Below are 15,869 nucleotides of genomic sequence, written 5' to 3' on the forward strand. Positions count from 1 at the left end.
TACTTGCTTGTCTTGTGTCATATATTGGTTCATCGCCAATATATACGCATACTTGCGCATTTTGTTATTTTCCTTGTATCCGTGTTACGTTGATATATCAGTGTTGCTGATATATACGTACACGAACTGTTTATTTCCTGTGTTCAGTTAGTCAGTTTCCAGCACGTTTTGGTAGTTTGCGCGTATCGTGAACACCCGTGCTGAGCTAGTTATCCTGTTCCTGGTCCTGTTTGTGGATTGCGTTCATCTCTGCGAAGAGATAGCGAATCCTTCTGAGTCCTGTTCCCTGTATTACTCCAGTTCTAGTCAGCGTTCCTGCTTATGTCATATATCGGTTCATTGCCGATATATACATATGTTAGTCAGACCTTACAAATAGTTTCATTGATAGCTGTAAGTGTAATACGCTAGGAAAACATACTTATTGTATATTTATCTGTGTTACGTTCATCTATCTCGATCCTGCTATTTCCTGTCTCTCCTGTCCTGTCTTTGTGAGGCACGCCATCGCCGCAACGCATTGGCTGCCTCATTCCAGTCTGTCTGGTTTTGGACGCTTGCTGTCGCTAAGTAATCGCTAGCTAGCAAGCGTTCATTCTGTCTACCTGTCCTGATCTCCTCAGTCCTGGTTTATGCGCTCAGCGCTACTTTGCGCTGAGACGTTATTACGGAAGTGTTTGTGGCTGTTCAGATCTGCACCGGCTCTGTGCACCACAATCTCCTATTGGAGTCAGTCCTCTCCTCCACTAAACTGGGGATATCCTGATCCCTTGTGCTGGTGTGTGTACCTCCTTCACGTCAGCTTATATGTTGTATGCTGACTGTGGAGATTACACCCCCAAGCTTAACACCAGGGCAGGTGTTAGGTGAGCCAATGCTCACATCTATGCAAGGGGCGAGCGGAGGAGGCGTGGGGGGGTCGGAAGGGGACGAGCGGGGGATCGGTGATTGCACGGGGATGCAGTGGGAATCGGCGCTGGATCCCCTTGTTAGGTGAGCCGATGCTATCTTTTTCTATGTAGGGGGTAAGCAGAGGAGGCGCACAGAGGGAGGGGTACCCTGGCTAGCTATACTGAGGGTCCCTATACCTAACTAGCTACACTGAATGCGCCTATACCTAACTAACTACACTGAATGCCCCTATAACTAACTAGCTATACTGAGGGTCCCTATACCTAACCAGCTATACTGAGGGTCCCTATACCTAACTAGCTACACTGAATGCCCCTATACCTAACTAGCTATACTGAGGGTCCCTATACCAAACTAGCTATACTGAGGGTCCCTATACCTAACTAGCTATACTGAATGCGCCTATACCTAACTAACTACACTGAGGGTCCCTATACCAAACTAGCTATACTGAGGGTCCCTATACCTAACTAGCTACACTGAATGCCCCTATACCTAACTAGCTATACTGAGGGTCCCTATACCTAACTAGCTACACTGAATGCCCCTATACCTAACTAGCTATACTGAGGGTCCCTATACCAAACTAGCTATACTGAGGGTCCCTATACCTAACTAGCTACACTGAATGCCCCTATACCTAACTAGCTATACTGAGGGTCCCTATACCTAACTAGCTACACTAAATGCCCCTATACCTAACTAGCTATACTGAGGGTCCCTATACCTAACTAGCTACACTGAATGCCCCTATACCTAACTAGCTATACTGAGGGTCCCTATACCTAACTAGCTACACTGAATGCCCCTATACCTAACTAGCTATACTGAGGGCCCCTATACCTAACTAGCTACACTGAATGCCCCTATACCTAACTAGCTATACTGAGGGTCCCTATACCAAACTAGCTATACTGAGGGTCCCTATACCTAACTAGCTACACTGAATGCCCCTATACCTAACTAGCTATACTGAGGGTCCCTATACCTAACTAGCTACACTAAATGCCCCTATACCTAACTAGCTATACTGAGGGTCCCTATACCTAACTAGCTACACTGAATGCCCCTATACCTAACTAGCTATACTGAGGGCCCCTATACCAAACTAGCTATACTGAATCCCCTTATACCTAGCTATACTGAATGCCCTTTTACCTAACTAGCTATACTGAATGCCCCTATACCTAACTAGCTATACTGAATGCCCCTATACCTAGCTATACTGAATGCCCCTATACCTAGCTATACTGAATGCCCCTATACCTAGCTGTACTGAATTCCCCTATACCTAACTAGCTATACTGAGGGCCCCTATACCTAACTAGCTATACTGAGGGCCCCTATACCTAACTAACTTTACAGAAGGCCCCTATACCTTGCTAGCTATACTAAAGGCCCCTATGCTTTGCTAGCTATACTGAAGGCACCTATACCTAACTAGCTATACTGAAGGCACCTATACCTAACTAGCTATACTGAAGGCACCTATGCCTAGCTAGCTATACTGAAGGCACCTATGCCTAGCTAGCTATACTGAAGGCACCTATGCCTAGCTAGCTATACTGAAGGCACCTATGCCTAGCTAGCTATACTGAAGGCACCTATGCCTAGCTAGCTATACTGAAGGCACCTATGCCTAGCTAGCTATACTGAAGGCACCTATGCCTAGCTAGCTATACTGAAGGCACCTATGCCTAGCTAGCTATACTGAAGGCACCAATGCCTAGCTAGCTATACTGAAGGCACCTTTACCTAGCTACCTATAGTGTGAGCACCTAGCCTGCCTACCTATACTGTGGGCAACTATTCCACGGATCGCAGGATTCGTTAGATTCGGGATTCGAAAGGTTCGAGATATTCGAGAACCTTTTTAGATTCGGATTCGGATTCGGATTCGAAGAAATTGTGGATTCGTCCCATCCCTACTTTTTATACTGCCAGCCTACAAAGGAGGCAGCTAGGTGATTTGCATAACCAATGTATGCAAATCCCTCAGCACAGTGGCGGACACAGGCAGCAGTGGGCCCCTGTGCAAAATGGCAAAAAATGGGCGTGGATAGAACCTGCGGCGCGTAGCGCCGCGGCAAAAAATGGGCGTGGCAATGACCGGATAAGGGCGGAGCTAACTGTAATTTAAAGTGATCCCGGGGTGAGAGTAATATGGAGGCTGCCATATTTATTTCCTTTTAAACAATACTAGTTGCCTGGCGGCCCTGCTGATCTATTTGGCTGCAGTAATAAACTGAATTACACCAGCAACAAGCATGCAGCTTAATCTTCTCAGTTCTGACAATATTGTCAGAAACCCCTGACCTGCTGCATGCTTGTTCAGGGTCTATGGTTGAAAGAATAAGAGGCAGAGGACCAGAACGGCAACCAGGCAACTGGTATTGCTTAAAAGGAGAGAAATATGGCAGCCTCAATATTATTCTCACCTCAGGTTCCCTTGAAAAGTGCAACGCAAAGACAGTGGGCCCAAGTTTTGGTGACCCTTTCCCCAGAAAATTCACATAATTGTGCAGGTTTTCTCAAGAAAATACACATAATGTGAGCAGATTTGCCCAGAAAATACATTCAATCATGTCGGCAGATATGCCCAGAAAATACATTCAATCATGTCGGCAGATATGCCCAGAAAATACGTGCAATGATGTCGGCAGATATGCCCAGAAAATACGTGCAATCATGTCGGCAGATATGCCCAGAAAATACGTGCAATCATGTCGGCAGATATGCCCAGAAAATACGTGCAATCATGTCGGCAGATATGCCCAGAAAATACGTGCAATCATGTCGGCAGATATGCCCAGAAAATACGTGCAATCATGTCGGCAGATATGCCCAGAAAATACGTGCAATCATGTCGGCAGATATGCCCAGAAAATACGTGCAATCATGTCGGCAGATATGCCCAGAAAATACGTGCAATCATGTCGGCAGATATGCCCAGAAAATACGTGCAATCTTGTCGGCAGATATGCCCACAAAATACGTGCAATCTTGTCGGCAGATATGCCCAGAAAATACGTGCAATCAAGTCGGCAGATATGCTCAGAAAATACGTGCAAGCAAGTCGGCAGATATGCCCAGAAAATACGTGCAATCATACGTGCGATGACGGGTACATGAACTTAGCAGCAGTTAATTCAGCAGTTGACATCAACAGGGAACTTTGAGTAAAGCCCTGTCTCCTAATAAAAAATTATGCGCTATTTACTATACATATAGAAGATATTAGATAGTGAGCTCCTCTGAGCACAGTCAGGACATGACTATGTACTCTGTAAAACGCTGCAGAAGATGTCAGAGCTATATAAATACATAATAATATGATAAGACATTCAACTATGACTATGGTAGGAGTAGTGTGAGCTCCTCTAAAGGACAGTGAGCGACATAACGATGTACTCTGTAAAGTGCTGGAGGTGGGTGGGTGCTCTAAACGATTACCTGGTCGGGAGGGTGGGTGAGCTAAAAGATTATCTGGTCGGGAGGGTAGGTGGGTGTGTGGGCTAATAAAATTACCTGTGAGGGTGGGTGGGCTAAAATATTACCTGTGAGGGTGGGTGGGCTAAAATATTACCTGTGAGGGTGGGTGGGCTAAAATATTACCTGTGAGGGTGGGATGGAGGATTACCTGGGTCTGGGTGGGTGGAGGATTACCTGGGTCTGGGTGGGTGGAGGATTACCTGGGTCTGAGTGGGTGGGTGGGTTATAGGATTACCTAGGTCTGGGTGGGTGGGCTATAGGATTACCTGGGTCTGGGTGGGTGGGCTATAGGAATACCTGGGTCTGGGTGGGTGGGCTATAGGAATACCTGGGTCTGGGTGGGTGGGTGGGCTATAGGAATACCTGGGTCTGGGTTGGGCTATAAGAATACCTGGGTCTGGGTGGGTGGGCTATAAGAATGTCTGGGTGGGTGGGCTATAAGAATACCTGGGTCTGGGTGGGTGGGCTGTAGGAATACCTGGGTCTGGGTGGGTGGGTGGGCTGTAGGATTACCTGGGGGGGCTGTAGAATTACCTGGGGGTGGGCTGTAGGATTACCGGGGGGGGGGGGGGGGCTGTAGAATTACCTGGCGGGGCCTTTAGGATTACCTGGGGGGGGAAGCTGTAGGATTACCTGGGGGTGGGCTGTAGGATTACCTGGGGGGCGGGCTGTAGGATTACCTGGGGGGCGGGCTGTAGGATTACCTGGGGGGGGGCTGTACGATTACCTGGGGGGGGCCTGTAGGATTACCTGGGGGGGAAGCTGTAGGATTACCTGGGGGGGCGGGCTGTAGGATTACATGGGGGGGGCTGTAGGATTACCTGGAGGGGGGGCTGTAGGATTACCTGGGGGGGGGCCTGTAGGATTACCTGGGGGGGGTGAAGCTGTAGGATTACCTGGGGGGGCGGGCTGTAGGATTACCTGGGGGGCGGGCTGTAGGATTACCTGGGGGGTGGGCTGGTCGGTCTGGGAGGGTGAAAGATAAGATTACCTGGTCAGGCGGGTGGGTGGACTATTTGCCGAGGCTGGGAAGAGGGCCCGATCACTCCCTCACCTCGGCGGGCCCCCCTCCTGTTATGCGCGGCGCCGAGCGGGAGATACAGCTATTAGTCTCCGGGCTGCAGCAGACACTAGAGCTCCAGCCGCCTGTCCACTCCTGTCTCCTCCTCAGCAATACCGCTCTGCACGCACTGAATCAGGAAGTAGTGCGAGCGGTATTGCTGAGGAGGAGACAGGAGTGGACAGGCGGCTGGAGCTCTAGTGTCTGCTGCAGCCCGGAGACTAATAGCTGTATCTTCCGCTAGGCGCCGCGCATAACAGGAGGGGGGCCCGCTGAGGTGAGGGAATGATAAGAGTCGGGCCCCCCGGGATAAAAAAAAAACTTAAAAAAAAACAAAACAAAAAAACGCCTGCAATACCTAATGGGCCCCTCAAAAACGGAGCTTGAGGGGCCCCTGTGCGCTTGCACGGCCTGCACGGCCGTATGTCCGCCACTGCCTCAGCAGCAGAACAGGTCTGGAACTTGCAAAGAAAAGACAGATCTCTCTTCCAGAGACCTGCAGCCCACAGACTAGAGGAATGGTCAAACAGCTGTCTGCCTGTGCAGCCAGCTGAGCGGATCATTACAGTACCCCCCCCCCCCCTAGGGACGGATTCCAGACGTCTCTCAAAACTGGTATTTAAACAAAACTTTAACTGAAGACTCATGAAGGTCAGGACAGCCCGACAAGGCCCAATTCCAGAGTCAGTCCACCCGAAACCGACCTCATCGGAAGCAGAAGCCACTGAAACATGCCCATCAGTACTACAAGTCTCAGTGTAACACCCATCAGGACTGTGAATGCCAGAGAAGAAGCCATCGACACCCTCCAGACAATACCCACCACCTTCCAGGGAGCGTCCGAAAATACCAAACCTGCCACAATACCTGTTCGAAGTGTCCCTTTCAACACAAAAGCCACTGTTGATCTTATCCAGGGTACCAAGCAAAATTTCTCCCGGAATCTCCCAGAACCCTTTGAAGCTCCGCAGAGATCCCAAGAGGCCAGAACGCTCACCAGGCTCACATGGAGAACTACCAAGAACCCCTATGGAACCCATGATTATTCTGGATTCAGAATTACCAGGACACCCATCAAGATCAGGACTTTCAGGGACCACTTCTGGGCATGCGAGCAGGCAGGCAATATCAGAGCATGTCTCCACCGAGCAAGCATCTGAGCATGCTGGTAACCATCTTTCAACACCAAAACAAATGAGCAGACATCATTAGATAATTAGTATATCTCTAATTGCCATAATAGGCTAATTCGGGGGAAATGGGTCACCGACCCAAACAAATACACTACAAAATACAAGAAAACTAGAAATCCCCCTTGTATATATGTATTGAAACACGCAAATGAGCAAAATGCAAACAGGATGTCAAAAAAAGGCAAAAGATTCTTTATTGTGAGCCAACTACAGAATTAAAAAACAATAATTTAAAAACAAGGTAGCCAGACCTGGGCCATGAGCCCCTAAGTAATAAGATAATAGAAGTGAGCTCCACAGGTAATAATAATATATTAAAAGCGGTTTACTCTGGAGTTTCTGTGAAATAAATAAACCAGTACCACAAGAAATTATTATATAAACAATGGTGGGACTGTGTCACAGAAAATCCCCAGAGGACCACAAACAAATGCATAAGATGGTAAGAATCCTCAATAACAAACTGCTACTATAAAATTGATAAGTGCAAGTGCAGATACAAAGATACAAAAAATGCAAACTTTACAAAATATGACCATCTAATGAAGATGAATGGCATAGAGGTGAAATAAATAGGACTAAAGGTAAATCGATGAATAAGTACAAATAGTTAATGGGAGGAGAAAGGGATTATCTCCCTTAAGGTGGAGCAGTGATAATGTGCATAAAGGAAGGTAGCAGTGAGAAGAGAGAATATAATGCAATGCTCACCTAAAGTATTGAATAATAGGTCACAGGACTGGCTAAGCGGGCGCTGCATGTCCCCTTGCAGCTTCGGCGGAACTAGTCGGACGGCGTAGGCAGCGCCCGCTTAGCCAGTCCTGTGACCTATTATTCAATACTTTAGGTGAGCTTTGCATTATATTCTCTCTTCTCACTGCTACCTTCCTTTATGCACATTATCACTGCTCCACCTTAAGGGAGATAATCCCTTTCTCCTCCCATTAACTATTTGTACTTATTCATCGATTTACCTTTAGTCCTATTTATTTCACCTCTATGCCATTCATCTTCATTAGATGGTCATATTTTGTAAAGTTTGCATTTTTTGTATCTTTGTATCTGCACTTGCACTTATCAATTTTATAGTAGCAGTTTGTTATTGAGGATTCTTACCATCTTATGCATTTGTTTGTGGTCCTCTGGGGGTTTTCTGTGACACAGTCCCACCATTGTTTATATAATAATTTCTTGTGGTACTGGTTTATTTATTTCACAGAAACTCCAGAGTAAACCGCTTTTAATATATTATTATTACCTGTGGAGCTCACTTCTATTATCTTATTACTTAGGGGCTCATGGCCCAGGTCTGGCTACCTTGTTTTTAAATTATTGTTTTTTAATTCTGTAGTTGGCTCACAATAAAGAATCTTTTGCCTTTTTTTGACATCCTGTTTGCATTTTGCTCATTTGCGTGTTTCAATACATATATACAAGGGGGATTTCTAGTTTTCTTGTATTTTGTAGCATGCTGGTAACCGAGGCACACTTGGGCTTTCTGGGTCACAGAGCACATTGGGGTACACCAGCACAGGAGAAACCTCAGGACATGTCGGGGAACTGCCAACCTCAGAGTCCCTCACGACAAGACCAAAACCAGGACCGGGCAGAAAATCATCACGAGTAGAGGTCACAGGTACTGGTCTTTCAAAAGAAGACTCGGACTTAACTTCAGAATTTTCTGTGACTGTAATATCATCATTGACTACACATGAGTGAAGCTCCACAAGAGCTGCAAAGGTAGTCAGCACAAGAGCAATGGCTACCGAAGTGGGCAAAACCTCAGACGGATCAGGGGGGCAGGAGACATCTCCTAGAAGTTCTGCACTCTTTAGGAGGGACTTGGAAACCTCCAAAACATCAACCAAGACCTCAGAAATGTCATTTTCCAAGTTTTCTATGAAGGATTCTGAACTTTCCATGTTACAGGGCTGAACATTAAATACCTCCTGCAGGCAGGGCAGATGTCCCAGGAATGGTTCCACCATAAGCTGAGACTGAATTTCATCATCAGGACAAAGAGACACAGGAATATCTAGTGAAACTAGCTCTGACTCTCTGAGTTTCGTTTCACTGTAGCCAGAATTTATACAAGGCAAAACTGACTCATCCAGAGTACAGGGTGGACTCAGAGAACCCTTCTCTGGACACAGCAAGGATGCTTCTGTGTCAGATTCGCAAAACCAAAGTGCTGTCTCACTCTTAGACTCGGCTAACGATGTCGAATCCAAGGAGACAGAACGCAAAATTTGCGAATCCACGATTGCTTTAGGTTGCGAAACTGACGCTTCCAAAGCGCAAGCCTCCGCAATCTGTGGAGTGGACTGCAAGGTGTTAAAAGGGTTACTTTTGAGGCTGCATGGTTTAGGAGTTTTCTCCATAACAGGATTATAAGAAAAACAGGCATCAAATCGCACAGATTCAACCTCCAAACAAACAAAAGAGGATTTATCAGAATTCACACAGGTGTCCACAAACGAGGCACACCCATTCATCTCAGGTCACACAGTGCTTAAACTCACTTGCATTACCCCAGGAAGACAGGAATAATCATGTGACAATGGTGTCTCTTTATTGGAAGTAATTGGTTGGTGTGTGTGCAATTCATCCAAAATAGTCTGCCACACACAAATCACCGAATCCACAAGACACTCGTCACACTCATCAGAATCAATCAAATCGTACATAGAATCAAGACAAATATTCAGAACATCTTCGCTTTTTGCAATGTAAAAATCGCAAAAGGCCTTCCAATCAAAGTCAAATTCTTCCACCAAAGCCCCAATTTCCCATGAGGCAAATGGCAGTTCAAACAACCCTGTATCAAGGTAATCTTCATATGGGTTGGAATCAGGAACTTGCACAGATTCTGTAACGTTTGCGGAATCGTTTTCGCAGTTAGCGCACAAGATGCGCACTGACACAGTGAAAACCCTCCACAAGCGTATAATTGGGTGAACCCAGGTTAGGTGCAATGCACCAGCAGAGGGCAATTCCCACCGGCAGATGGCGCTGTGGAATGCAGACGAGCACAGCCTCTGCACAGCCACAAATGCCAGATGGGAATTGTACAGATCTAAGACAATGCGGGGCTGAACAGCCCTTAAAGAGAAAGAGCACAGATACAGGATGAATGTGTGTTCACCAATCTAGTCGCAACCCTGCGACAGTGAACACACATCAGCAGAAACAAAAGCAAGAACGCGATCGCGAGAAAGGCGATCGCCAGATTTGACACAAGACTGATCAGAACAGAACTCAAGAGTAGCAAAGGCACAGCAAACGACAATGAGAAAATAACGAAAATAACAAACGCTAACTAAACGCGAACACCGCACTCATTCGCAACAGTGAATGCGTTTACAGCGCGATCTCCGCACGTTAAGTGCAACAGAGACAAGCACGCCTAACTAACCACCGACAGACAAACACGAAACAGAGAACGCGAGCGCTTGCTTAATGGTTACCTCACCGAGCCTACAGCAAGCGTTCGTATCAGACAAGACAGACAGATCAACAGAAAACAGGTATAGGTCAGATAAGATCCACTGCTCTTTCCGCCAGAGCGAGTGCGATCCAAGTAGGACAACAGAGCTTAGCAGGATCCACTGCTCTTTCCGCCAGAGCGAGTGTGATCCAAGTACAGGGACAAGAAGGTAGATCAGAAGGATCCACAGCCGCTACCGCTAGGGGCTAGTGCGATCCAAGCAAGATAGACAGATGAGATAGCAGGTAGCAACCGCGCTCCAGCTAAACTTCAAGAAAGTAGATCAGAAGGATCCACAGCCGCTACCGCTAGGGGCTAGTGCGATCCAAGCAAGACAGACAGATGAGATAGCAGGTAGCAACCGCTGCCCCAGCTATACTCCAAGAACGCAGATCAGAAGGATCCACAGCCGCTACCGCTAGAGACTGGTGCGATCCAAGCAAGACAGATGAACAGAAGGGGCTACCAGTAGCAACCGCAGCTCTGGCTAGCACCCCCAGACAGACAGAACGATTTCCTGACAACCACCGTTGGCGGCAGGACAATCGCAACAGAGAGGCAATACAGACAAAACAGATAACAATCTAACTGCACTAGGGAAGCTGCCTAGTGCAGTCCCAAGAATTACTCTAAGATAACTTTAACAAGCAATAGCACGGCTGACACTCTAGGAGTGTTTCAACAAACCATGAAGGGATGACCAGCCAAGGACTCTGGGAAAACATAGCTTTTTATACTGCCAGCCTACAAAGGAGGCAGCTAGGTGATTTGCATAACCAATGTATGCAAATCCCTCAGCAGCAGAACAGGTCTGAACTTGCAAAGAAAAGACAGGTCTCTCTTCCAGAGACCTGCAGCCCACAGACTAGAGGAATGGTCAAACAGCTGTCTGCCTGTGCAGCCAGCTGAGCGGATCATTACAACCAGCAAAAAAACCCCAGAGCAGTTAAAATTTGAACTGACAGTTGAACACTGCTGTGTTGAATCACACCAGAAGCCAGCATGCAACTAATCTTGTCAGATCTGACAATTTTGTCAGAGACACCTGATCTGCATGCTTGTTCAGGGTCTATGGCTAAAAGTATTAGAGGCAGAGGATCAGCAGGAAAGCCAGGCAACTGGTATTGCTTAAAATGAAAAAAATTTGGCATATCCCTCTCACTTCATTTGTCCTTTAAGGAATCATGTGGTAATCCAGTATTGGATGAATTATTGCAAGGTTGCAGTGCAGGAAAAATGGATGAAAGATAGAAAACATTTTTTTAAATTATACTCACAAGTAACGTACAAGTGTAAGCTAGAGATGGCCTGAACGATGACCACCTGAAGAAAAGCAGCACACAAAAGCAAAGCCACACCCCGAGTGGAAGATACCAGGCCGCAATTTTTTCTCAAAAAAGGCGATACCTAAACTGTACCGTGATGTTGAAAGGCAAGTGGTGACATCTCTGGCACACAGCATTGGGTCAAGGGTCCATCTGATCATGGATGCCTGGTCTGCAAAACACGCTCAGGCCTGCCCAAAGACTAAGTCAGTCCCCACACACAGCATCTCTGCCTGCACACCGTGTGACTGCCTGCCCCAAGACTAAGTCGTCCCCACACAGCATCTCTGCACGCAGGCCGCTTGACTGCCTTCTCCGCCACCACCAACAGGGTCCAGGACTCCAGGCGGATTCCTGAATTTTTAAGGGCGCTGCTAGCAGCGGGCGCTATAATAAGTTTGCTGGTGCATGTACATGCCTGCCTAATTTTTCTGGCTGCACTGCAGCTGCAACAACAAAACAAAAGGCACGTACATGTGCCCATTCCCCTTCGTAATTATTACCTTGCCGCGGTGAAGGAGCTTGCATATCACAATGATGCAATGACCGCCGGCTATATGAGTGTCTCGGGGGATGGCACACCAAAGATAATAGGGTCGTAGCTTCATTGTGGACAGACCAAATTTGATCAGCTGGACAGTCACTGTTTTTCTATCATTGAGCTACCTCAGCCCGGCGACCATATGGGCTTGAACACTGCCATAGCCTGCACTCTCGCCATGGTGCCAGCACAGCCGTCACTACACAAACAGCTGTTTGCAGTGCGTTACACAGCTCAAAACCATAAGTATCTTATAAACCATTTTTAATTACGACATAAGAATATTGTGAAATTAGGGATAAATGTTTTTACTATTAACTTTCTTATTTTCCTGAATAGCGTGCATGAAAAAAGGGCGCCATGAAAAAAGGGCCCGAGTTGATAACGAAATGGCGCCAGTTATTAACGATTACGAAATCTGATAAAGATAAACATTGTTGTCAAGCTTTGTTAACGATAAATAACATTGTAAAAAGAGACGAGAAATAATGATGAAAAGATATTAATGTTAAATATCGTTACGTAATTCAACAATACAGCTTAACCCAACCCTACCCTCACACAGAACCCTCTCCTGGTGGTGCCTAAAACTGACCACTCCCCTGGTGGCGCCTAACCCTAACCACCCCCCCCCCCAGTGGTGCCTAACCACTAAAACTAACTGCCGCCCGGGTGGTGCCTAACCCTAACTTTCTGTGGTGCCTAACCCTAACCACCCCTCTGGTGGTGCCTAACCACCCCTTCTGGTGTTGCCTAAAACTTACTGCCGCCCGGGTGGCGCCTTAACCTAACCACTCCCTCTGCAGAAACACCCTTTTACACATAGTAACAATAATATCTTTGATAAAGTAAAATCTGTAAATATAAACGAAATAATATGACAAAAACTATAACGTTGCAAGCTTCTAAAACGATAACATACTTCAAAAACTATAATGTTCTAATATTGTTAATGATATTTATCATGGCGCTCTTTTTTCAGTTTTTTTAAGCCGTATTAACGATAATTGCAATAAAGTCTATGGCGGCGCCCTTTTCGTCCACCCTCAGCCGGCACCCTTTTTTCCTGCTACCTATCTATAACCTTCTGAATGACTGTTTTTGTTAGTTGGGCGGGTGAAGGAGCCGGGGCCGCTGCAGACATGCTAGGCAGAGGTGGTAGTTATCAGCCACATTAGCCGAGTTTCATCTAGTGTGAGTATGAGGCTTTAGTTGGGAGAGTCCATGACGTCTTGGTCTCTTGCACTAAAGAATCTTGTGATCTCCCAGGGTAGACTGGTTCCCCCTGCCTCAAGTCGTACTGAAACTTTACAATGCTGTGCTGTAGTCCTACACAGGAAGCCCTTCCCCGGCTACATGCAGCAATCCAAGGGTCTGCTAATTTAAATCCAGAACTTACCCAGATGTTGGTTTTTTTGACTGGTCATGAATTTGTTCTCAAATAATGATGGTGAAACAGATTTCAAAATTGTAGGAAGTGTTTGATGGTCAGCATTAAGCAGTTAAAGAATTAATATGGATTTAATTTTTTTGAATAGAATTCTCAGTATCTTCTTAGAATTCTCAGTTTCGTCTTCTTTGCTCCTCCATCATCGTACGGTACACAGGGGCCTCCGCCAGGGTGAAGAACAAGCTTCAGAGAGTTACCAAAGCAGCTGAGAAAATCATCGAGACCACCCTCCCTTCTTTGGACCTCCTGTACTCCTCCAGACTTCAATCCAGGGAAGCCAGGATTGCAAAAGATCCCTCACACCCCGGGAACCGCTACCTCAATTTACTCCCATCTGGCTGCCGCTTCAAAACCATCTCCACCAGGACCACCAGGCACAGGAGCTCCTTCTTTACCCAACAAGGCCGGATTTATACTTTTTCCACCCCTAGGCCAACTTTCTTGTACAGAACTCTGTGCAGACCCTTCAGTTATATACAGATCTATAGTGCAGCAGCTCCTCTCTTTTATGTGTTTCTCCAATTCCATTTGCGGCAATCCCTCTTCCATGTCCAGCTGCCCCTTGGCTAGCTGCCGCCCAAGGCCTGGGCCTTGGCAGCCTTCCCAGAATTCTGACCATGTTCCCCAAGCCGCCCTGGCCCTCAACTCTGCCCCCGCCCCACCCATTCAGCATCCCCATTCTGAAATGCATTATGTAACTAGCAATCTACTCTGTGCTATGTAAATTGCTTTATGTACATGTCATTTCACTGTGTTATGTGTACCCCATGTATGCGTTTTGTATACCCACTGTGCTGTACGTGCCGAAAAACAATTCCTTGTGCTTGGCAAATAAATCTATTCTGATTTTGATTAAAAAAAAAAACCTGATGTGAATATTTATATTGATGCGATGGAAGAGCTTGTTGTGTGAATCATCTCAGCGCTGGCATTGACATATCTATATTTTTTAGGCCCGCATGTCACCATCTTGCTGTATTTCTGCTGATTTCTTATGAAAGCCATGGTGCAGGTCTTCCGGGAACTGCCATTAGCTTAATGTTGCATGCTGTACTACCTTCTCTTTTTTCCTAATTAGGCTACCTGTGACAATATATTTTATACCAAGATCTGGATCTACAGAAAGGCTTGAGGCAGCAACAGCATTATATATACAGTATATATACGCCTCCAAAATGAAATCAGGAAATTCTTTGTTATCCTTTGAACAAAATTCATGTTTTTTACAGGAAGCATGTTGTTCTGATAGCTGTGCATAGCCATTAGCCACTGCTGATCTGCAGGAGATATGGATTGGTCATGGAGCCTCTTGTTAGTCACGCATCTATAAACAAATCACAAGGCTACTTAGAGGGAGCAACCAGGTTTTAGTGGAGAGCAGGCCCGGTCCGGCAATGATGCCAAGTGAGGCGACTTCCTCTGGCGGCAGAAGTCTGGGGGGCTGCACCAGGCAGAAACAGGAAGTGAAAAGAGTGCCTGGCCAAACTATACTGGGGCCACTGTACCTAGCTACCAATACTGGTGGCTCCTATACTTGGCTACCTAGCTATACTGAGGGTGTTTTCTTGGGGGCTCACCGCAACGAAAACGTGCGGTGCAAAATGTCGGGTGCTGTGCGATCATTCCAAATCGGCGGGGGAGGGTGCGTCCTTACATGTTTATGTTTGCCTCAGGCAGCAAAAAGTCTAGAACCATCCCTGGTGGAGAGGGTAGGGAATAAGGTATATGGGCAGTTCCAAGGGTTAGAATCCCATTAAACAGTCGGGAGTCTTTAGGCAAGGCACCCTAATGATCCTGGTCACCTGTGGAGCACGCCTTAAAGAAAAGCTTTAGTCTTATTTTTAAATGCAAAAAGCCTACATGGGTATGTCCCTTTAGTTAAAACATACCTTACATTACATAGATCCTCATGTTCCTGCTTCCGGTGTCTCCCGTATACTCTCCATTTGAGATGTCACGAACCTCCGATTTTCGATTCGTGAACCCCGTTCGCTAACTTTTGCGGAAGGTTCGGTTCGCACAAACTTTCGTGAACCGCAATAGACTTCAATTTGGAGGCGAACTTAAAAATGTAGAAAAAATTCTGCTGGCCACAAAAGTGATGGAAAATATGTTTCAAGGGGTCTAATACCTGGAGGGAAACATGGTTGAGTGGAATATACATCAAAAGTACCAGAAAAAATCTGGATTTCACACAAAGCAGTGTTTTAAGGTCAGAAATCTCATTGAATGTTCAATTGCAGGCCTACAATGCTTTACATTATCAGGCAGTGTATTCCTCCCTCCCTGTTCTTATCTTCCAGGGAATTGTAGGAGTTCAAAAGCCAGCTTACATACCTTGGCCGGGAATTGAACCCAGGTCTCAGTGCTTAGTAGGCAGCTCTCTTCACCACTATACCACCACCAACA

General features: G+C 46.4%; 1 long non-coding RNA gene across 1 annotated transcript in view; it reads left to right on the top strand.

The window, feature by feature from the left end:
• Positions 1–14,326, top strand: part of LOC137531649 (uncharacterized) — a 94,293-nt gene extending 79,967 nt beyond the window's left edge. Inside the window, exon 2 of the long non-coding RNA XR_011023697.1 lies at positions 13,618–14,326. This is a non-coding gene — a long non-coding RNA (uncharacterized lncRNA). The remainder of the gene's footprint in view (positions 1–13,617) is intronic.
• The last annotated feature ends 1,543 nt before the right edge of the window (positions 14,327–15,869 follow it).

The sequence above is a fragment of the Hyperolius riggenbachi genome, chromosome 9 (assembly GCF_040937935.1).
Source record: "Hyperolius riggenbachi isolate aHypRig1 chromosome 9, aHypRig1.pri, whole genome shotgun sequence".
Taxonomy (NCBI): Eukaryota; Metazoa; Chordata; class Amphibia; order Anura; family Hyperoliidae; genus Hyperolius; species Hyperolius riggenbachi.